At 40.4% G+C, this 24,704-nt stretch overlaps 2 long non-coding RNA genes across 2 annotated transcripts in view; one reads left to right on the forward strand and one right to left on the reverse strand.

The window, feature by feature from the left end:
- Nucleotides 1-24,360, forward strand: part of LOC139151238 (uncharacterized) — a 41,835-nt gene extending 17,475 nt beyond the window's left edge. Inside the window, exon 3 of the long non-coding RNA XR_011556368.1 lies at nt 21,120-24,360. This is a non-coding gene — a long non-coding RNA (uncharacterized lncRNA). The remainder of the gene's footprint in view (nt 1-21,119) is intronic.
- On the reverse strand, nt 18,079-19,211 carry LOC139151239 (uncharacterized). Its single transcript, XR_011556369.1, has 3 exons — nt 18,742-19,211; nt 18,499-18,647; nt 18,079-18,267 (listed from the first exon to the last, which is right to left on the reverse strand). It is a non-coding gene; the product is annotated as an uncharacterized lncRNA (long non-coding RNA).
- Nucleotides 24,361-24,704: the final 344 nt, after the last annotated feature.

Here is a 24,704-nt window from a genome sequence, read left to right on the forward strand (position 1 = left end):
TCTGGCTCGCATGAATGTGGTATACGTGCGAATACGAGTTCGGCGCAATGCAAGCTGGGAGATATAAAAGCTTCCGCGCTGTCGTACTGAAATCTATGTTATCGGCGATCTCATCATGTGAAGTGCGTGGTGAGATGTTGGGCTGCATAATTAATCCATGTTTAGGGCTTTGATAAACCCTCTGCGTATCCTGTTGCTGGTAACGGTGACATGATGTTACTGAGCAACCAATGATAAAACTTCAACACAGTTTATCAGAGTGTTAAGGATAGACAATAAGATGTTATAAAGGGGGTGTCTGAACATGGACATTTTTTCGCGTTCGAAACGAGTGTTTCTCAAGAGTTCGTATAGCACATGTACACATACTTTTTCCAAACAATTCTAAACTTTGGCCACCAGACGCAGACGCACTAAAGCCGGAAAAACGTTTTGAAGCGATTTTTGTTCCAGCGAGTGTATTCCGCATTTTTTATCACCCCGAAATATAAATGGACGACCCCTAAAAGTGGCTTCCTACCCACAGGAGATGTCTCGGGGGGACCTGCTAGCATGGGCAGTTGTTGTTAGCGCTCGCAGACAATGCTATGACCTCCTTTTCACGACCGAAGGAACTTAAAACTTTGATACCTGGTCCCTCATTTCGAGTATAATTTTTTACAGGCACCTTAATTCCCGACTGTAATTGGACAATGATAGAAAACTTGTTCACGGTTATAAATCTTTCAACATAGCGGCTGCTTCTGGACATCACAAATGGCACGCATCCTCTCCGTATTTTCGAGTGTTCTACATGTACACGAACTAAGATAACTGTTAACATGCCACGGACAAATCATGAAGTATATAATTTATTTGCCATTCACTTAACTTGCCTCACTTCGTATGTCACGGTGAACTAGTTCACAATGGCCGATTACGAACTGCACTTTCAATCTTCAAGCGAGGGTACTTGTGCAAAATTACGCCTTGTTTTCAGGAGGAGGGGGGGGGGGCAGTGCTAATGATTTTATAGTCGATCGCCCCTTGCTCGGATTTGTCGACCTTTTCTTGACAGCAACAGCGACGCAATCAGTTAATTTCGCGTCGCCGTCAAGGAGGGGGTTTCAGGAGGATCTCTCTCAATTGGTGAAGGCTTTAATGAAAGTTTAAAAAATACATACCGCTAGTCCCAAATTTTGCTCAGGTTATATCGGTCTTTCAATACGGTAAACTATCGTCCAGACATCTGTAAAAGCCGCTGAGGTTTTATTAGGAAGACCGTGCGACAGTCTGAGTCCTCTTTTGCCGAAATTTTAAGTTTCGTATACAAGCTACCCTCGTGAAAACCATGGAAGCTGACTGCAATCTGGTGATAAGCTCAACTGTAAGTCGGCTTGTGATTTGGTTTCAATCACTTTGATGCCATTTTTCCATATCATTAATCAATTTATTAAGCTTCGCTCAATTCTTGGCAGATCGTCCATGTTGCCGACATGAACACGAAGTGTCTGTTACCGGCTAACAAAAACTATGAAAAATAGTAAAGAATGAGCTACAAAATCACTATCAGTTTTTAATTGGAGGTAGTATAAGTCTGTGCCTTTGTATAAAATACTATAAAAATAGTAGAAAGTGAGCAACTAGCTGAAAGTTTGTCGAGGAGACCTTAACCGCATATCATTTGCATCTCATTGTCGGCTACATGGACTGCCGTGACATTGAATGTAGAATTCCGAGACCCAACCCAAACGAAAGCAAACAAAAATTTGTGTAAGCGACTCATGTAAACCTACGCAATCTTTTTATAATTCTCACACCTATGTTCGAACAAGAATCATTGTTTGCAGAGTGACCCTTTAGCCACGTATTATAATTAGTGACCTTTTTTTCGATGTTTACCAGTACCCTTTCGTCGTATTTGCTGAACGCAAGAATCGCTTGGTGCCAAACATCTTGAAACATCACAGTTTATCATATGCAACGTTGCCGTCGAACTGATAACATTTACGAGTGTAGACAGGGATAAATGGTAAGAAGTGGTACATTTTAAGTAGGGGACTGCCGCTATCACGGAAATTCACATTGCTTCCGATCCAGTATCCAATAATAATTGTATTAGCCTGGTATCAGTATCACACGTCACTTATACATTTCAAGGTCACCTTTGCTACTCTCCATGTGGTCACGCCGGACAAGCCGGATAGGCGTTACACACCTGTTGAAGGGGCGGGGATACTGACGTCGTTCGTCCTTCGATGTCTGTGTAAACTACATAACATGATGCATCAGCTGTCTTCTCATGAGTAAACTGCTGTGTATCACCGGAAACTAACGTGGTTTATTTTCGGTCATATTTAGCTTATGCCTGACCCCGTGTATTTAGTTTTCAAGATTAAATAATCATTACATTTTCTAAACTCTCTGCGAGTCACGGCCATATCAGTGTCCTGGTCTGTCAGTATATTCAGAGTGCTTCTTTGGACACCCTGACTAAACAGTCATTTGAAGTCCGGCCGACGCAGGTGTTGACCTGTACACAGGTGAACACGTTGTCCCAAATTTGTATATCATGTACTCATAATTATGTGACTCATTGTTGCCAGACAAAGCGCGCCGGGTGATATTGATGAGGGCGCCAAAATATACACTATCACACTCAATATCACACTCAAGAGTGCTGAATTTCAAGTGATATGCTAAGGATATCGTCTATTACATGTTCTGCAACATCGATGAAAATATGAGTTATTCTTATCCTATTTAGGATGAGTTAGCCTACTCGATGCAGAACTTATAGTGATTCGTAGAACTGCATGCAGACGGAGATTACACTAAGACTCAACAACATCCCTAACCTAGAAGCCTCGTTTTAATCCTTTCCACTGTTTTAACATTTAGGTCACTGTCGTTTACTTTTTAATTGCTCTCGTTCACAAGTGTTTGTTTACATCTCCCACGGGACAATCTTTTACAGTTTATTTGCCCTCTTCTCCCTTCCAGGCAGATAAGAACTTATGGCCCAATTAATCACGGTGCATTCAAATTACGTTGTCATTGGCCAATCACAACACTCCAGCGCTAATTTTCATGTCACTCAGGTTTTCATCGTGGGTCGTCTGCGCATAATATCATTTTATGATGTTTCGATTTAAAATCAGACTTGTCCATAAAAAAAAAGTTTTGAAAATTGATAACACAGGTAAATATGACCGATATTATTTCTTAACGTGCGAAATAACTCGGGTATGTTCAGCTTAGTGGGCACCTCGAAACTAAAAGACATGAACTTTTGCTTAAACCTTCCTTTACGAAACTTGAAACCACTCTATTTCAAAATCAAGAATAAAGTAGGGGTCACCGAGCAAACCAATATAGAGAAACCAATATTCCTTGTGTAACCTCTGTAAGGGAAAAAATAAATCAAATTTTAGATTTTTACATCATCTGCTCCAAAATGAGTCCAACAGGAGGCAGACCAAAACAGTGTTATAACAGTTTGAGAGTCCGAATGTTTGTTCCCTTGACAGCTGAATTTCTGTCCAGACTTAGGTTCGATTGTCAGCAAACACAATGCACCTAACACAAAATTGAATGTCCTGACAAATCCAAATCATGGGTGTCACGTGCTCAAGCAAGGTAGGCATCAAAAGAATGTGGATCATGTACGAAAAATAACAAATAATGGGAATATTGTCAAAGGTAAAGTTCAAGGGACTTTACTATGGAGTCGAGTGGACCTTGGACCCATTAGTTGCGAAGATATCCATCGATCAAGCATATTGGAACTGATTTGGGATAGTTGGCTCGATCTTCATAATATTCCAAATTTCTCAAAAGTGTTAAGTGCCATATAGCTGAATGATGCAATGTTACAAATAACTCATTACTGTGAATTGCTTTGGAGCATTGGCATTAGGCGAACTAGACACATAGTCTAAATCGAGGTGTTGCCAACACTGTCAGGTGTAATTATCAGCTGAGCAGTAATTCAAGTCGACCACAGAGAAATCAACTCTGCCAAAGTTGAAACATTGTCTCGCAGCAGGTCAGATGTAGTCAAAACAACTACACCTGAAAGCAAGTGATAAGACTTGGACAGTGCTTAGACATATGTGGTGGTTTTGTTTAGACTACGTCTGACCTCCTGCTAAACAATGTTTCAACTTTTGCAGAATTGATTTTTTATGATCGACTCATGTTACCGCTTAGCTGTTAATTGCACCTGACAGTGTTGGCAACACCTCGATTTAGACAATATGTCTAGTTCGTCTAATGCCAATGCTTCAAAGCAATTCACAGTAAAACAAGTGTGTAACTTAAAAAAAGAAAAGCAGATAACCCTACATTTGCAGATAAATACAACCTTACTTCACCATCCTATTATTGTTCAACAGACAGTAGCTGTAGCTTTGATATTTTTGTTACTTTTATTTTCGATGTCAACTAACTTTCTTGTTCTACTTTTTCCAAAGCGTGTTGAAACACCCACTGTTAAGCTTCTTAACGAAGTTTGTATGTGACTGCGTTTGTATGTGTGCACTTTTGTTGGTTACATTTGAATTTCAGCCTAGACTTAAATTCATTGTCGACAAGAATTATGCAATACTTGTATAGGCTTAGTGTACAAAACGAATGAATGCCGTGTATCTCAATATGCTATAATGTGGAATTGAACAAGACAGTGCAGTTAACTTTTGGTTACAGTTAACTGACCTTTATTTAGTAAGTCTCCCTAGAACATCCAACTGCCTACATTGACCAGTCTTACGAATTCAAAGGAGATTCAAAAATGGAGATCGCCCTATTCATTTTTTCATCTGTGATTTTCACAAAGTCTGTGTGAAATATGACGTCAATGCTAACATTTCGTGTGTTATTACACATTTTTGTTGAGGCCACTTAGAAAGTTGTCACATGGTTCCCGTAGGCGGCGCTGGCATCCACGCTTTTTTTTTGCATTCATCTGAAACAAAGCCTCAGTATTAGCGATTAATTCGGTGTCAGGTGACTGTCTTATTCGCCTGCTTCCATCGTTCTTGCGAATACATCATCATCATCACTAGCAACATCGCAACGCTTCGTTTTCAAATTAGAAAAAAGCCGTTTCAATTGCGTTGCACCTTTAGCTGCAATGTATTTGGGTCGGTATTGTCTAAATGTCCGGCATCTTATACCGGTACTATCATTTTATGACAGTGTGTGTCGGATAACAGCCAATATAATCCTCGTACTTGAACCGGCTAGCCATCACACTCGTCGTGCGGTGCCACGTTCATGGGGACACCAAAAAACACGTCAGTCATCGGTATGTGTCGTAAAGCTTTTTTTATTCGATCGGTCTCAAAATTCCTTCGCCCAAGTCGGTAACTACAGCAATGTTACCGGGTTACGATCATCTAAAATGAATCATTCATTGGCGGGCAAAAGTCAACGGATTGTAAACTATCTATTCGGGGATGACGTGCAAAGACAAAAGGTTCTATGTAGAGTTAGGTTTTGTGAAAAAATTACCCTTCATTCATAGGTAAGAAACCTACATACATGCATCAATGCATCCATTTGTCCAGCCATACATACATAGATACATACATAGATACATACATAGATACATACATAGATACATACATAGATACATACATACATACATACATACATACATACATACATACATACATACATACATACATACATACATACATACATACATACGTACGTACGTACATACATACATACATACATACATACATACATACATACATACATACATACATACATACATACATACATACATCTTGTTAATCTTTAGCGTATATATCTGTCTATACATTTATCTAGACTTTTATGTGTAGATTTATTATAGTGTGTGTGTATTTGCCGTAATAGACATGGGTGTATTACTTCAATCTTGACTTTCACATGTCATTTCCTCACCATTTGTACTTTCTTGTGTTTCTTTTTTTCGAATCAACATGGCTTTATTGGTAGCTTGTATGACGTGGATGTGCTACTGAAGCTGATTTGTTGTCTAGTACAAACGATACTTTGTGTACGCGTGCTATCTCAGACTGGACGCAACGGGATTATCAAAGGTTGAACAAACTTTAAAGGTCTTCAGCAAACCAACTTGATCAGAGAAGTCACTCATTTGATCTCCTTGATAACTTTTATTTAGACCATATTTCATGTTGATATAATACGATAATTTGCCTTTTACATGAATCACGGCGTTGTTTAATTAAAACGTACGAAATCAAAAAGCTGTGATAATTAAACATGATTTTGGCGAGAGTGCTTTTACACTGATCAAGCTTTCTAGTCAACTGTACAGTTCATTTGGTTTCAGAGAGACAAACAGGAAGACTGTCTTTCTATTTTTCTGGTTTCAGTACTGTTTAATTTTAGAAGTGTGCCTTTTTTCACATTCCTTTGTAATCACGATGACCTTGTGGCATTTTTTATAAGAATATACTTGAACAGATGCGAACTTGTTGACTAGACTGAGATGGGCGATGCATGGCCATGGTGGCGTGCAAGCTTTGTTCTGAATCCGGTTGCCGAGCTACCGTTCGTTTTTTTTTAGTTTGTTCGTTTTTTGTTTTCCTCCACTGAACAAGAAAAGCAAGTTTATGGTGCGAGGAACTTCATTGGTCTGCAATGACTGCTGTACGCACGTGTGTGTTGGTAATGTCCTTTCTGGAATCAATGAAGGGTAGAGTTAGCAAACGGGGTGTGTTACACGCTCTCCTGTCCAGTCATTAACACTTTATTTACAGGTTGTCAGGGAGCGTGTAACTCCTATTGTAAACAAAATCAATTGCGTCACAGACGCATAATTTGTAGCATTTCTCCTGAAATCGTGCATGTGCAATTTCGTGGCCGCCCGTTGCAGACCACTTGCAGGCCAAGTATGACTTTTTCACAAGAATTGCGCCATGATGCTGCAAAAGTTTAGGCGCGGTAAATTGTTGCTCCGTTTTCTCGATATAACAGAGAGTGACCTGGGTTCAGAGAAATATGATTTTCCGTCTATGTCGATGAGAATTGAGCACCACAATTTGCCCATGCGTCTAGTAGGAAATTTTCTGAAGCAAAAATTTCAAAATTTGTTCATTTTTGTCACCTTGCCCTTAGTTTTGTTCACAACAAATCCACTCAAAATGCCCTTTTCACAATAGCTGAGTCAAACCAATACAAACTTCTTTTGCTTTGGTGCAGTATTTTCGAATCGGTGTTTCATCCAGGATGGGATCAACAAGGGGGATTTTCCCCCTTTTCCAGAAAATTTAGGGGGGATTTCACCAGTTCATGTGTTCCACTTGTATCTCTAAGGTATGGCTGGCACCATTTCATGGGGGCTAGTCCCCCTTGACAATTACTAGGGGGTGCCAACATGTCAACAGAGGGGAAATCCCCATCCCCCTCTCCAGATGAAACACTAACCGGTCCTTTTCATTTGATGCTTGCAAGCATACAACGTTCATGGTACGAGACCAAGGCGAACTGGTTGATCTGAACAAGGGTCAAATTTATAACTCATCGGAGCAAAAGGTATATAGGTTGCAGTCCGTCTGGTGGGTGCCTCGTTAGAGTCAAAGAGTTAAAATGGCCTCCACATCTCAAACATCTTCGCAACACGGACTTTTCTTGTTGGCAGTATCAGCCGGTGACACTGACATCTCCGAACTCAACTAAGTATTTTATGTTTTTTTAGTTAACTGTGAAAGCGGTGAAATTGATTGTTAAGTCATTACGACATCTTTTTTAACTGGTTTTGTGCCGACGGTCATGAATTTAAATGTTAGATTGGCCACAAGTCAGCATGTTTCAAAGTCCTTTGTAATGTGACTGACCTTTCGAATACGCCCACAAAGATTACGTACTATCGGAGTGAACAAAAAAGTGTTTGAGCTCCAGGAGATGAAATTATTGGTAGAATCTTCCAACAAAATCATTCAAATCTTACAAGTAGTTGACAACTGTCAGTTAACTCTAGTCCAGACTAGGACTTGTTTATAGCCATCGAAATGTACATTTACACATTGCATCATGGTACTGGCCTTCTCAGTTTCAGCGTCGCCATCGCGTTGCCTTCGTTCCCACCTCGTTTTCTTCTTCGCTATCTTGTAGGGATGACGCCATGTCACCCCGATTCCATGTATTTATTGGCGTATCCTGGAGGTCGGAGCTCACTGTTTACTTAGCCTGCTATCACATATCCGAGTATGTATCTCTTCAAAGCACAATCCTGGCCGTCATGAGTGTCCCGTGTCTATTGTTGCAGAGTCACCTGACATGTGCACTTAAGCTATACCCGTGTATATCTATCTATCTATCTATCTATCTATCTATCTATCTATCTATCTATCTATCTATATATCTATCTATCTATCTATCTATCAATATATATATATATATATATATATATATATATATATATATATATATATATATATATATATATATATATATATATCTTTTTATACGGTTTTGCATGTTTGTATAAGTATTCCCCGGGGTATTATAGACACAGATTCCCAGGTTTAGAGTTTCACCGACGAAAAGTCCACCTATATTAGGTTTTTTCGCGAAAAAATGGCCTTTTCAGGCAGCACACCCCGTACATCTTCCTGTTGCAATCCTATGTAAAATTCTATGTATGTCTGTAAAATTCAATGTATGTATGTATGTCTGTATGTATGTGTGTGTGTACGTATGCATGTATCAAGTCTATCTGTCAGATGTGTGTAATACGGATGTACTACTTATTTATGTAGGCAAGTAGGTTGGTAAAACTTGTGTACGTATGTATATCTGTGCTGGTGCCCTAACCCGTACACCCTCCTTTGTATCAATATAGCAAGCAAAAACGTGTGTGTCTGGTCCCTACCATTATCATTTTTTATAATCTTTTTCTGATAAATTAGGTAAAGTAATGTAATAAAGTAGCCATGAAAACAGTACAAAGTTACAAAGGTTTGGGCCAATGGGTGGAAGGAGAGGTCATCACACATCCTAACACATGTGAACCTTGTATGATACTCCATAACAACCTTGGTAACGGCATGTATTCATCGATAACATTGCTTTAAGTAGGATTAAAGTAGTCTTGAACTGGTACTCTGAAAAAAATATAATGGCAGGGAATTACATAAATTATATTTTAAATACAAATCAATCAAATACCGCCAAAAGCCATGAATGACAGACTCCGAGTGTCAGAAATTCCATGAATTCATATCAATATCAACACGTTCAATCTCATGTTATTGTTGGATGGTAATCATTTAGTGTTTTAAAAGAAAAGATGGTGATAGGGGCCAGCACAACAATCAAGTTCCGACATATAACAGCCAGGTGTGAATTGAAATTCAGTGCTTCAGTTTGTATAGTTCACAGTTGTCAGTAAATTGACAGCTGTTGTCATGGAAGTATGATTATGTCCTTGCTTTGATCTACATCACATGCAAAGATCATCAAATTTCATGAAGCCATTCTTGAGATAAGGATCACGTTTGATACAACTATTGATGAGATAAAGGCAAAGCTCATTGAATATGTAAAGTACCAATTATTTGACACCTGTGAAACTTCAATATTTCCTTAAAAAGCACCCAATCAATTATCAGATTTATCTAATATAAATATTAGTTACTTCATGTTCAATGGAAAACAAAAGAATGATAAACTGTTAATGGGCTATTGACACATTCGCTAATGCGAGAACCTGGGATTGAGAAGGGCGCCTTATGTAGCTTGTTCTCATAAGCAATATATGTATCCATTTCATTAAATTTGGTGCTGACGCCGTTGATATGTTTAGCTTAAATATAATTATGTATAGCTTCAATGATTATTATCATCAGGTCATTTGTATCATTAACATGCAAATGAGCAATTAGCTGACATCATCATGTGACTGCTACATATTTACACTGCTGTCATACTTTTATGGCTCCTATACATGTAAAAGTTTCATCAAATTTGGCCAAAGCCTGCCAGATATGCATCACTTAATTGTGAAAGTTCGTTAGATATGCAAATCAGAATTAGTAGTGACTCTAAACTTCTAGATTACCTTTAAAAACTGCAATGTGTTGGTGTGACATACGTCCAATGCGAGATTCATCACACCTGGTGCCGTTGTTCTTAGAATATCTGATGTTTAGATAATTAAATATGCAAATTGGCGTTAATTATGCAAGGTATGCCCAGCAACACGGGAGCATCGTTGACAACCAATTATAATTAGATTAGTATACGTGAACGATCTTCACAAGCAACAGGTGGACATTCATTGGTAAATCTATGCGCCGATTCTCAAGTCGACAATTGTATAGTCCTCCATATATTTTACGATGCTAAATAAGTGTCCTTCTTGTGCAGACTATCAGTGTAAATGTACTTATTATTTATTTGAATGGGTTTTTAACCAACTCGATAAGAATACATAAAAAGGTCTTCATTAGTGGGAGACAATTGATAAACATTGGAGGTCATGTAGGTATGACGGTTGAGGCACTGATTTTAGTGAAAACTCAACTGCCTGAACATAAAGACTTTCCTTCAATCTATCGCCATGTAAACTTTCGTTTCTTTTCTTTTCTTTTCTTTTATTTTGATTGTCCCCTAGCCCACGCACTGATCCAGTCACTCGCCTATTCGTCCATAAGTCAGGGGTTACTTTCAAACGACACGGGCTATCCAGTTCCTTACAAAGTACAAGGACATTTACCCTTTGACTGACATTTATGTCACACTGTGTGTCATGAGGTTATTTTCAGCAGACACATAGTTTTTACAACGACCCTCACAGCATCCATACAGAACACCTGTAAGGTCATTAACGTTTGGTAAGCGACACATCTCCCAGGAATGACTTGTGTCTACAATATTGAACCGTCGTCTATCGGTTTCTTAATCACCTGACACATCTAATACATATGGTTCTTGAAACTCTCTCTCTCTCTCTCTCTCTCTCTCTCTCTCTCTCTCTCTCTCTCTCTCTCTCTCTCTCAAAACAAAACCAACAAATTAATAAGAACCACAGGATTAAAGGCCAAAAACTGTAACGTTTGATAATTTTTTTTTCACATTTTTGTTGCATTTTCGACTACATGCAAACAAATGAGCAAGATGCTTGTCAACATTGTGTGTATCCTGCAAATATTGTAAGTGTTAATAATCGAGTTCAGATCCCGAATTCAATTCTGTCGTCAACAATAACAATACTCGCCACACACTGATACGCCCAATTGACAAGCCAAACGATGGTCATTGGTCGTCTCCGAACTTACGGACTGGGTCCAGAGCCGGACATGGCTGGACATAAATTGGTATAAGGGATAGACATTAGATCTTGGGACGGGGTGGTCAAAAACAGAAACAGTTTACTTAGAAAAAAATAGCATATCATGACTATTTTGGAAAAAAAATTTAAAAATTTACTATCGTAAACAAAAACATTCACAATCTGATTGTAACCATCCCCACCAAAGATCTAATGGTCCGTCCCTAAGGACAACACGCTGTGCGGCATACATATGCAAGTCGATTTATTTGGTCATCTGATCAAATATGGCCGCCAGGAGGCCATTTCATGCGAAAAGCTATAGTTTACAAACGCCTTGACTGATTTCACAGTACAAAGACAAGGACATTATGACTTATGTATCTTAATTTGTCCTGCGACACAGTCAAGTATAGGTGATTGATGGCCTGTTTTAATATTTGTCGGTCTTGAGCAAATGCCCAGACATACATAGATTCAGTTATTTATGCTTGTGCCGTGGGGAATGTGAGTTGAGGTATCAGTCTTGACCGTAATGCTTTTAGTAACTGAAACTGGCACACAAATTGCCGGATGTAAGTACCACGTGCAGATGCCATTGTTGTGATGTTCCAGGTCTTGATTCTATCCTTCTGCCAAGACATACAGTTTGTATGTCAGTTTGTTTTGCGATATGATCTAATGTGATTATCTGGCAGTCGTTTTGTTTTAATTTTTCTGTCTATCCAGGGTCATTGCCCAGAAGCGTCGGGGCCGATTTAAATAAAACTTGGCACAAGGGCTTAGTACCATTAAATTCAGGTGCATCTCAATTGTTTTCCAATATGGCCGCCAAGGCAGCCATTTTGTTTTATATTTTGTCTGGCTGGAGCCATAAGGTACCGTTCAGTTTTTACGGCCGGGGGGCCGGCAAAATCCAGGGGGGGTCATCATAATTTTGGAATCCGCGAAGGGGGGTCATCACTTTTTCACTGGTAGGAAAGGGGGGTCACCACATTTTCAAAAACATAATACCTACAATAAAGTTCACTTTATGCCATGGCCATGATCGACCCTCTTTACCGGCGGCCAACCAGAATAAATATACTTTATGTATCACCCATGACCCTCTTAACGGGCAGATGCCTTTGGCGGCCCACTCCAATTAGGTTTACTTCATGCACTGGCCATGGTCGACCCTCTTTACCGGCTACAATAATGACTTTATTGTAATACCCCATGACCATCTTAACGGCAGGACGCCTTGAGCGGCCCTGTTAAGTAAAGTTTACTTCGTTCAATGGCCATGATCGACCCTCTTTTTACCAGCGGGCCACCTTTGGTGTCCCACTAGAATAAAGTTGACTTTACGTAATGGCCCATGACCCTCTTAACCGGAGGGCTGCCTTTGGCGAACCACTCCAATAAAGTTTACTTTATACAATGTCCATGGACATAAGTTGTCTATGGAAATGAAGTTCAAAATTGCCTTACAGTCGTCCTAAGTAACAGACGTTTGCATAGATGTGGCTGAGAAGTTTGTGCACTGGCATCTCTGCTACACGAATAAAGTGCGCCGGGTACCGGAGTTCAAATCCAAACCGTGCGGGTAAATTTGACATATGGGTTTTTGTTATTTTTCAGCCGGGGTTGGGGTGGGGGGGGGGGTGGTCATCAATTTTTTCGTCTGACAAAGGGGGGTCATCATTTTTTCGCGAAAAATGCAGGGGGTCTATATTTTTTTGAACACCGGCGACAAGATTTTGCCGCCCCCTCCCCCAGGCCGTAAAAACTGAACGGTCCCTAATATTCTGACATGCCGAGACCAGTTTCTTTTAAACTTTACACAAAGACATAGTGCTGTGACGTATAGCTATGACTATACATACCTATGCTTGTCAGTAATACATTCAAATTTGTACATTGACTTCAATTCAGGTAGACCAAATTATCTAAATTACAGGTGGTGACTGTGTCATCAACAATGACTTGTTTCAAAATGCGGTAGGATGTAGACCCAAAAACTGAGATTGATACATCGAACAAAACCGTTATCAAAAGTTGCAATTAGTGTAACTTTAAAGTTAGTTTTGCTGTAAAACTAGCATACAGCGGTTGACTCAGACATTGTGTAAAACTTTTGAATCGAATTGCACTGCATGTAGTTGCTGCAATTTCTTGTTTCTGGTTGTCAATGGCAGAGGGCAGCAATATCGGTTCCTCTGTGAACGAAACTTTGGTGGCGTCCTTGAGGAGGAAGCTCTTTATCTTTATCCAGCATAATATGTATGATTGCATCGTCCCCGCCCTGTGCCTTCACTGTCACCATGATAACGGTGGAAAGATAGCCAACCCCCTCCTCTCCCCTCGTCTAAAATGGTGGTGGTCAATGGGCATCAATATATGTGTATACATAGTTTGGTGGAGCAACTGTCGACATGGACGCGTCCTATCGCTTGGTTTTGGTGAGTTGTCGATCAGCCACTTTTTGAAAAGTTGATGTCTATACCGCTTTGATAGCTGTTCTTACCTAATATTACTGGACCGTTCGATATTTGAAAAGTTTGAGCTGACCTGCCAACGGAATGGTAATATGTAATTGGGCGTGTCCGTGAAGTTCAACGGCCTACGCAAATGTCCCGAGGCGCTCGCAACGGTTGATAAAACGCCTTTTGATTCAAAAAAGTTTTGCTAGTCATAGATACCAACATGCTGGCACAAGTTTCCATATTGATGAGGCCCGGCAGAATTATTTCCTAAATTTGCTTAGTTATGAAAAGCTCGCAGAATGGCATACAATATCAATTGTTTGCTGTTTTGGAACAGTATTGTGTTAAGATGTTCATTTTGATCTATTTTGGGATTAGACTCAAATATTTCAAGTAAACTTTGTTCTTGTTCCTGTGCCTGCCATTGGATTTTTTTCCCGGTCGTTTCCTCTTTTATGTGTTGGCATGGAATTTCCATGGGGTAAACTTTGATAACGCCATCGCCTTGTCGCGACGCTATAGCTGGGCACCACTTATGTGAAAGCAGCAGCCGTAACTTAGTTCAGTTGGGTTATTCGAACGAACAGCCATTATTTACTTGTCACTACACAGAGGAGAATAGATTTGTCAATAATATAAAAAAAGATTTAAAGCGCACAGAACGTAAGCTTACTTAACGAGAACGTGACCATAGCAAAAGTCTGTTCCAAATCACAGTCTGCTAAAATGCGCCACAGCTGCCATTGAAATAAGTTCGACTTACTTCTGGCTATTCGCGTGAGCTGTAAGTAGTAAGAAAGACAATCTTCGTTTGTAGTTGATCTAGCCGTGGAATTTCACATGAAATCTCGCTTTTCTTCACAAGGAGACGAGAGTACAATCTGCAAGGCCGGTGCGTGTCAGAAGCTCTCCAAAATTTAAGAGTGAATCCAATAGTTTTAAGCAATTTGAAGAAAAAGTGGCTTTTGTTCTGTCAATCACCTCCGTTTTAATATTTTCCATTGCTTGGTAGCAGTGACGAGACGAAGGAATCACCGGGCCTCGCTTTCATTTTTGACATGACGACGGAATGTAAAATCGCCATTTTGTCATAGTGTTGCGCGGCTGTCCGCCATGTTGGACGCCGACGAAACAACAAGCGAACCGAAAGGTTACACCGTGCATTTGGATGTCGCCTCCCATTGAAGCATTTAACAATAATATTTCTACGAAAATTGTGATATTCTTCGAAATTGTTATCGTCATTTTCCGAGAAATCACCCGATTTGCTATAAATAGGACTGATATAGGTCGGACAAGTATTTGACGGCAGTCGTATAGTTCGCCTCGCCCCAAAAATTCAAAATGGTGCACTTGTGCCTCAAAAGCCAGCCGCGGTAAAAAACCTGTAAAGCTGAAAGAATGTGATTTTCTATATGTTGCAAAACGTGTTTAAAGCTTTGAATGAAATGGGAAAAATGGTAAAAAACGGGAAAGACATCTGGCCTTGGTTCGGTGTGAGTCATCATTATTCGCATGATTTACCTTACTTCGAGTTTCTGATCCTAAAATCCATCGTTAACGACCTGCACTTGCGCCACACTGCGCTAAAGACTTTGAAATCGCGATATGGGCAATATGGGCACTGGAATGAGAGAGACAGCTATAGCGGCTTGCCATGCTACACAGTATTTTCATCAGTATTCGAATTGCGTTTATTAGTGCAACACGCAGAACACGGCCAAGATGTTTTGTTCCGGTACGAAAGAAATATTGCGCTCACTGACTATTGTCGAACTGTCGGCTAAAGCGTACAGTACCATAGACAAATCTTGCAAATTGCAAACTCGTTCGGGGCCTACATTCTTCCTGCCTACTGCTCATTGAGAGTCGGAAACATACCCCTAATAACACCAAAAACGTGGTTTATCAGTTCAGTACCCTCGCCACAAGTACTGGGTTCGTCAGTGTAATCTACACGATCCTACCGTCATCGCGCGAAGACCGCGACAGGGACACAAATACCGGCATGCCCTGTCTCCCTAGGAGGCCTAGAAGTATAGCGCAACCGTGTAACAGTGATTCTTTCATAAATATTCAAGTTTCACACAGATTTTACGCTACTTTACTCATTAAAAGAATTCTCTTCTGTCGTTTAGTAATCGATCTCTGCCATATTTGTTTTAATCAAAAGTGCTTTGTGGTGCAAAAGATATTTTATTCCGTATTTTGTTACGTTTCTTGGGGGAGGTGTTGTCCCTTACTCCAGGTTTTTACTTTGACGTGGCGGGTACACCTTCGGAACTGTTAGACTTTCGATCAAAATATTTCAGGCGCATTGCTATTTCTAACTAATCCACAGAGCAACACATATTTCATTTTGAAAATATTTTATAGCGAATTCCATGGGTGAAAATCTTTTACAAATATTGTATAGGCCTAATAATTATGAGGGTGGTGAGATGATAAACATTTAAGTTAATTCTATGACGGCCTGAATTCTTATGTAATAATCTAAAACCTGTACCATATTCATGGTCGAGCCATTTTTTTTCAGTAACCAGGACAGTAGGCCTATTTGTGCGAAAAGTAATTAGAGGTTGTCTTCGGAGGCGCATTTTCCCTCTTAGATTTTCTGGCTGGTCCCGGGGTAGATTGGTCATGATCCAAGACCTCGCAACGCAATGATCTGAGGCCCTCAAAATATCGGTTTGTGATTTTGCATGATACAAAATTTACTCATAACGGCCGTACTGGTCCTGAGGTGCAAGACTATAGTCCCTTCTTGTAATATACCAACAGTTGGGTAACCAGATCGATGTCTGCGAAATCTCATTTTTCGCTTTTACGGCTGTGCCCGGCAACTGCACTGTGTCACCACCGTGCATGTACTGCACATGTCAAATCATGAGCTTGAATCGTGTCCGCGTGAAACGTGGATGTTTTCTCCATGGCATCGGGTACATTGAATATGGAAAAATATGCGCAATTCTCGCGCGAAGCCCGCTCAGCACTTTTAAGCCTGACTAGTGGTCGCCCGGTTCGGTTCGGGCGATAGCGTCAAGTTGCTGTTGTACCGGCAGAGAAGCACGATGTCACTGTGAATTGAAAATCGCACTAGGCTGGACTCTAACACCGTCCAGCTCAAGATTTTGAACCAAGAAATCAGTCTACCAGCAGTGTTTACATTTGTTTTTTTGGTCCCACTACTTACTTAGTCCTCGTCGATAATTCGGACGTTTTGCTTCTTTTTCTGAACTGAAATTAAACATGTATTCTTGAAGATAAAACGTAAATAGATTTCTGAAATAGGTCGACTCTTGTGCTCCGTTCTACATGATGAAAGGTTGAGAATAACATTTCTCACCCCTGGCGGCAAAATTATTGGCTTTTACTATCCTCTCTATGCAGCCGATAAAATGTTGAAACTGTCAGTCAGTGTATGTATCTTAAGACATCTATCTAGACATCCGAGTCTATTAACTGACCTTTCCCTGGCCGCTAATGGTTTTTATAACCAAGCATTAGATGTAAAGCGCCGTGACCTTTAAGCACGAGTCGCTGTCGAAGACTAATTTGTATACTTTTATATACCCACCGAAAACGTTACGGCCGATAATCAAGTCTCGATCGAATGCCACATCTCGGTCTTTCGGACAGCAAACCTGAAAAACCTACCAGGGTGCCGGGGCTATGAGATACCGGTCTTTCAGGCATGACTGCCCCGCGAGAATACGTACAGTCGAACGTCCTTGGTGACGCTGAGGAGATTTATAGGTTTTAAAAAAAATAATTGACACGTTTAACTCTTTCTCAGTCATATTTTGGTACATTTCCCAATGCTTTCAATGAGGCAGGTTGACCGACCACCTTGGGTAACCTGGGATTTCGTCGTACCAGCCCCTGAACGTGAAGTTAATTCAAACCCCGGCAGGTTTCAAAACATGGTGAGAAGTAACGCGCAGTGGTCTGATGGTTGAGACGATTTGCTAGCAGAACATCTGTATCTGGTACGTCCCCCAGAAGCCGAACCCTTCGTCTTCGAGCTGAAAATTCGGAAGACAAAGTACATGTAAAATGCATCCAAAAAGAAGAGTCTGGGATTTATATTCACCAGCAGTTGTTGGTCGATGGCTCCTCCAAGAACATGAAATCATTAATGTTATTCAGAAAATCACTACTTTCTGATGTATTCATGCTAAATTGGAGATGTCAATAACTACCGGCGGGAAATAATTGAAGGAGGAAACATGTCTAAAATCGGAATGTTTTTTTTTTTTTTGGAAATGCAAGCAATCACTGACAGGCGCAGCGCGACCTTCAGTCAGTACAAAAGTTATATATTTCAGATAAGACCGTGTATGATGCCGAACTGCCGACCATCAATGTTTTCCTGTATGCATATGCGAAATCCTGCGAAACGGGGATTATATCGCCCTTTCCTTGGGTCATAAATCCAAAAATTAAAATTAATCTCAACCCACATTGTATTCTCCTCTGTCCAGAAGCCACCTGGTTTGATGTTCTGTTTACATTTTGTCCGCAACCTAGCTGTAGACAAGAATGAAAAAAAGCGGTTTGGTTGGCTTCGTCCATGTGAAGAGATTGCCAGGTGTTAAGTACTAAGTAGCTAAACGACGGTTGCCTGTGCCATGTACGAACCCGATCCTTCAGCTGGCCACAGCCTCATAAGTCTCACGTGATCGCGAAGCAAATATCAATACAGTGCAGCCCAGGGCAAGTTCACATTAAGGGCCTGGACAATAGCTGTCTTTCACTGACCTACTTCTTTGTCTTTGAAGTCCCGATGGCTGGTGATTCCAGATCAAGGAGACTTGATTTCTATACAATGAGCCATTGCTATCAGGTCAATTCTTGGTGAAGTCTCATGCCCAGAGTTTAGATAGATTAAAATTGATGGCTTGGATATTCTGCGAACAGAAACAAGGGCTAGATGATTAGCAATTCCCGAAACTTTGTTGATACCGTTCCAAGACAAACTTAAAAAACAAAATACCCACGTACTTAACACATTCGACGAATTCCACGTAAGTGTAAAATTCTTGCATCGTCACAGTTGTGATGTTACCAACAGGACCCACGTCAGTGAACAGCGAGAAAATATATTCAGAAACGCATAGATCGTCTTCGATATAAGTTTGTCGATTTTATGTCAGTCAGTCCTCACCACTGCCGGCATGCAGAGCACCCTACATCTCACCGGACAACCGCTGTAACCCTGTCAGAATATTAGATATAAAGTAATTTCTTGAGATAATTCTTCCAATCCGTTTTGTTAATCAACACTTCAGTGCAATCGTAAATGACTGTCAATCAAAATTATATAGATGGAAATGTCTGCTCGCTAAATGCATTGTACGTCGAGTAGATTGCATTGTAGTATACGATGCCTAAATAAAGTATGTGCATGCATGGTGTTTCAGCGGTAAAACGTGAAAATAATCGAATCTCGAAAGCAAAGAAAGCTTAGATAAGTATTCGGGGCTGTTGTGCGCAGACCGAATCTCACTGGCCGAAAACTTGAATTGCGAGTGGCTATAAGAATTGGTTGGTAAGAAACTTTGTGAAAAGGAGACAAAACTGGCATGCCGGCGGACAGAGTATTTGGGGAACTTGACAAAAAATCATATCCCACTCGTGAAAACACAACGCATGTCGTGCCGTGAATTTAACGTTATGTTGCCTGCATTCTTCCCTGCCTGCGTCGAATTTTCAGATATGTTGTGGGGCATTGTCCTTAATTCATAATGTTTGCGAATGTTTGTGACTCCAGGTCAGTTAAAGTTCTATAATTATCAAAGCAAGGGAGTTTGGATAACATACGTTAGACTGGTTTTAAAGATTACCCAGTCAAAATAGTGACAAATAAGCTTACATACCCAGTTGAAAGTTTACTTTGAAGAGTGTCACAATGTCGTTTATGGCCTGGCACTTTCGATGGTCGCGGATCGCTCTTAGCTTTGGTGTGAAATCTGAACTACAAATGCACGGGAATCCGATCGTGAAATCACAGGTTGACATGACCAAGTTTAAGGTTGTCTGAACCATTTGTAATAATGTTCAGAATGTCTCGAAACTGCGATCAGCCGAGGTCTCGACTCTACAGGCTTCAAAAGCCAGTAAGCGAGGTGATTATTTTGTATAGAAAACCCGTTGAAATTTGGTACAAAACGTGCAACTTAAACTCCATTCATGAAGCATATGATTCCAAACCCTGCATTTTTTTTACTGTCGCCATGCGGTATAATCAACCGCGTTTTCGTGGCATTTGTCCAAGTATACTGTTCAAACCATGTACATTTGCACAACGCTATAGAAACATGCCATGCACGTGTTGTCGGGGATTATATTTAAAGAAATGTAACTTGCACAATTTAGGGATATTCTAGCCCAGCAACGGGAGAACAGAATTCAGTTGAGCCCATTTTGTGTGTGTGGTTTTTTTTTTTTTGTCTTTTTTTTGAAGTATTGTGAAGATTCTTCGAAAGTTATACGAACACCTTTACAATTGGTAATAAAATTTAACTCGAACAATTTACTGTGACGTTGTGAATTTTTCTGCGTAAGTGGCCGGGACGCCGACTGCGGACTTCGGCAGCAGAGGTTACCATGACCGGTAGGTCTCTGTCAAAATCTCTTTCACGCCAAAAGCCCCGTCTTATGAGACCTAAAACGCAGTGAACATGCAGTTGTTTGCCACGTTAATACCCACGGCTATGTAAAAAATGTTGTGCCGGGGAGAAGATGCATGTGGGGGACGGAAATTTTGTAAAAGACCCAGTACAAACAGGACGAAAATGCAGCTCTGCTGTTAAACTATCAGTTGGAGCCTAATCTGGCTGGCCAGTCCAGACTTTATCATGTTTTTCGAAGGGTTCAAAGCCTGTTAACCTTTTCTGGCAGAGCAAGTCTGCTTGTAGCTAGTTCAACAAGTGTGGGGATGTGACATGAACGAACCTTAATCTCCGTCACGGACACGGACATTATCGAATTGAAACGGAAATCTACGATATGAGAACAAAAAGATGCGTCGCCAAGTTTTTTGCTATTAAGTAAACAACTTCGCTCATTCACATAAGTGCCTCAGTAATAACTATACTTATTTGATTCCTTGACCTCACCTCACTATACTAATTTCTCATGAAATCACCTAATATTGTTCTGTTTCCATTACAGGTCGTCGTTGAAACTCGCACGATTCCTTTTGAAACTGAAATAAAACACGATAAAAAAACCAAAATGATGCGTCGCCAAGTTTCTGTTATGCAATAAACAAGCTTACCTTGAAACCTATAGGAATATACCTTACATGTGATTCCCTGAAAAAATGGATTTGTTCATTTCTCGTGAAATCATATCGAACTGTTTTGTTTCCATTTCAGATGACATGCTATCGGTGACACGCCACGTCCATGGTCACGCTGCTGGCTCTGTATGTACCGCTGTTTCCAGTGAACGTTGCAAGACCAGGAGACGTGCTAAGAGGCAGAGGTGAAGGCTAGAATTGTTGTGAAGCCATTTCAGGTTCACTGTTTACCGTTCTTACGATCAAAAAACAGCCCTTTCTGAGCCTGCATGGTTACTGTCCACTGAAGGCATAATATTTCGCATTTGGTTGACAGACAGCTCCCGAGGTTGATTGAGGAAATGTGATTCGATGTTAGGTGTGAGGCTTGTCCTTTTAATCCATCTTGTATCTTTTTTTCCATTTTACCGACGACCAACTCAGGAGGGACAGCTAAAATTTTAGTTGGCCAATCAGATTGTAAACGTCTATCAGACCTATAATGAAGATGTGTTAATATATCGTGTCCATCTGTTTTGCCTTAAAAAGTCTCTCAGACTGTAGGTATTGTCAAGAGTTCACATTCTGTCATGTCAGCATATAAATGATGAAAAAAATCCGCCAACGAGGACTAAAAGCTTTTCCAGTCCCCGACTGATCATTGTGAGCGAACATGTCGCCATTCAAAAATTTATAACAGACGAAAAATAACCCATAAAATTCAAAGGTCGGACAACGATTATTTCTATAAACTAACTTTAACATTTTGAGACTTCTGACTGTGTGTTGTTTTCCGATAATCGTTCTCCTATATTAGCTTTCCGAGAATCAATTGAAAAGAGGTAAACAGTTCTTAACCTGGCATCTTACTTCAAGAATGTGTTTTCGATTTTGACAGGGAGATGGCTATATGCACTGACAGTACAAAATTTTCACTTCATTTTCTCCTATGTGGAAAGAATCATGATCACGGGTACATAGTGCAACGAAGATTTTCCATTTTTCCCGTTTTCGTCTTTTATTATGTTTTTATCTGTGTCGTGAAATTGAAAAAAAAACCCGATTTTATGCGTAAAAAAGAAACCAAATAAAATAAAATGTTTATGTTCGTAAGACGGAAAAACGAAAACCAGAATCTAACTACTCGATCTTCAAACTCCAGCATGGTGACAAAGGGCATACACTACCAGTAAAAATGCTTCATAAGTGTGTCTTTCTTCATGCATATCGCTGAGGCCTATATCGCATCGCATCGCATCCCATCGCCAGAGCAGTGAAATATCAACTTTAGGCGAGCGCAAACTCCCTATAATGTTCACTGCTCATTGAAGCCTACCAGTGTGAGAAAGTCCCTAGAGGTAGAACAACAGCCGACTCTGTAAACTACATCATATTCTGATCCTTCTGAAGCGTGCACGTGTTTTAGTCGTCATTCTTCAACATCAAATTTTCGAAAAGCAATTTGAAAATATATGAAGGATTCTTTACTGGACATTTCACTTTGTGACTGTTTTTCAATTTTGAAAAGAAAAATTACCATATGCAGAAATGCGTTTTACACATACAGTGTCACTTAGTTTTGGAAATGTTCCCTGTTTCCCTGTTTTAGCCTTTTATTAAGTATTCGTCTCTTCGTAAAATGTTAAACATACTTGCTGCATCAGCACTGTGACAGCAAAGGCGAGCCCCCACAATCCAACCATAGGATCCTCAAATTCCATTGTGGAGATGGAAGCACGCACTGCCAATAAAAATACTTTAAAGTGCGTCCTTCCTTTCAGTCTATCGCAAGAGCTTTCTCTTTGGATCTCCAAGGCAGTGACAATATCTTCTCAGCTTCAGGCGAACGATAACTCCCGAATTAGTGTCCGACTTTGAGTGCAGCCTGCAGTCCGTTGAACCCAAATGGGCGGCCCACTACATGACATTTGAAGGAAATGTGTCGATGTTGTAATATCCAAATAAATATTTGTTACTTGTTCTTAGTACACAATAAATTGTTATCATTTTCAATTGCTCTTTCCCAGAAGTTTGGCCGACGGCAGTTCCAGTTTAGGGTGTGGAAAGCAATACAGTTGCATGACACAGCGAGTACGGAGCTCAATGAGTGTGGCGATCTAACAGCTGCTCCGGGTTGCATCACAGCAGCAACAGCATGCAATCTTCAATTAAAATCTTGTCTGCGATGGAATTTCATATTTCAACCCACGTTTCCATGGAAAGGTGGAAAGCACAGCGGCACTTATAGTTATCCAAGATCTTGTGAATTCAAAATGGAAAAGTTAAGTCCTAATCTCCATCATCCCCCATCGTACCGTTCATGCACGCAGCGCGGTGCTCGTAGCCAGCTATTCACGGCAACAAAGAGCGACTCCCCGGCGTTCTCCAAACTTCACGTCAGCCAAGTTTTGACCTGGTTTCTTTGCCAGGTCACCTTAGCACGGCTGATAATTATTCTCCACTGGTACATATTTCTTTTTACAATGCTGCTTTCGAAACTCAAAATCGAAACTGAGACCCGAAACTTAAAAAAATGTTGGGTGTTTATTTGGAGAACGGGCGGCTTTTCACACACCGTACTGACCTGCAAGGCGATCTGTTCAGTCGACACCGGTTGTTCACCCTCAGGCCGTGCCAAGACGGGACGAGCGCTTTGTAGAAGTTCGAAGAAGCGGCGAATATTCTCAGAAATTTTATTGATAAGCAGCGTTAGGGCAATTTATTCAGTTTCGGTCAGATAATCGGCTTTCGGTTGTCTTATGTAACTGCTAAAAAATGTCGAGCCAGATGGTTTCCAGATTATGCCATCTCTTTACAATGGATCCCCAACACAAATATATCGCGAAGATCGGGACGGCGCGCTTTCCTCATGCCGTATTGAAAAAAGGTAAGTATGTGTCTTTTTTAATATTTTCCCATGCACTTCTGTTGCAAGATTGTTTGTTTGCGATTGTTTGATGATAGGCCGAGAAAACTTAGGTGGTACGATTTGTGGAGGTGCCACAATCAGTGTACAGGGAGGTTAGCTTCCAGATGACACGATTCTTCATAGTTGAGACTGGCGCGCTGTTTAGAAGACAGTGAGTCTAAAGTAGTTGCAAAGTTAAATCTTTTGTCTCCTGTTTCCCCTGAACTGTATACAAAGACAGGCATATTAAAAACACTGAATTGCATAGGCTACATCTCTGTAAATATCAATGCAGTAACTGTTGATCTGTAAGAGGTGCATATAGGTAGGGAAATCTTTGAAATCCATCATGCATTTCTCAAGGAAAGAAGTAGCCACAGTACTTAAGTTTAACTGCATCCTCCATCACTTTATACCCATCACCACTATCACAACCCAGTTTCATAAAAAATTAAGAAGTATACACGTGCTTTTTTTCATGTATTTTGATATCGCAGAGTCATGATTTACTGTAGTTTACTGTTATATATATGTTGAATTCGGAGATCGATGATACTTTGATGGGACCGATCATGTACTATTCGGTTTAACAAAGGGTGAACATTCTCAGTCCAGTGTGCAGTAATGAGCAATGTTGCCCGCTTCCATTCTAGCTGCATGTTATTTTCGATTTTTTCATGTAATGCCAGTTGAGTGATTGTCTAACAGAAATACATGAGAGTGGCAACCTATTGATGGAGCTATGCGCGATACAAATACGGCAAAACTGTTCAT

This window comes from Ptychodera flava, chromosome 15, assembly GCF_041260155.1.
Source record: "Ptychodera flava strain L36383 chromosome 15, AS_Pfla_20210202, whole genome shotgun sequence".
Classification (NCBI taxonomy): Eukaryota; Metazoa; Hemichordata; class Enteropneusta; family Ptychoderidae; genus Ptychodera; species Ptychodera flava.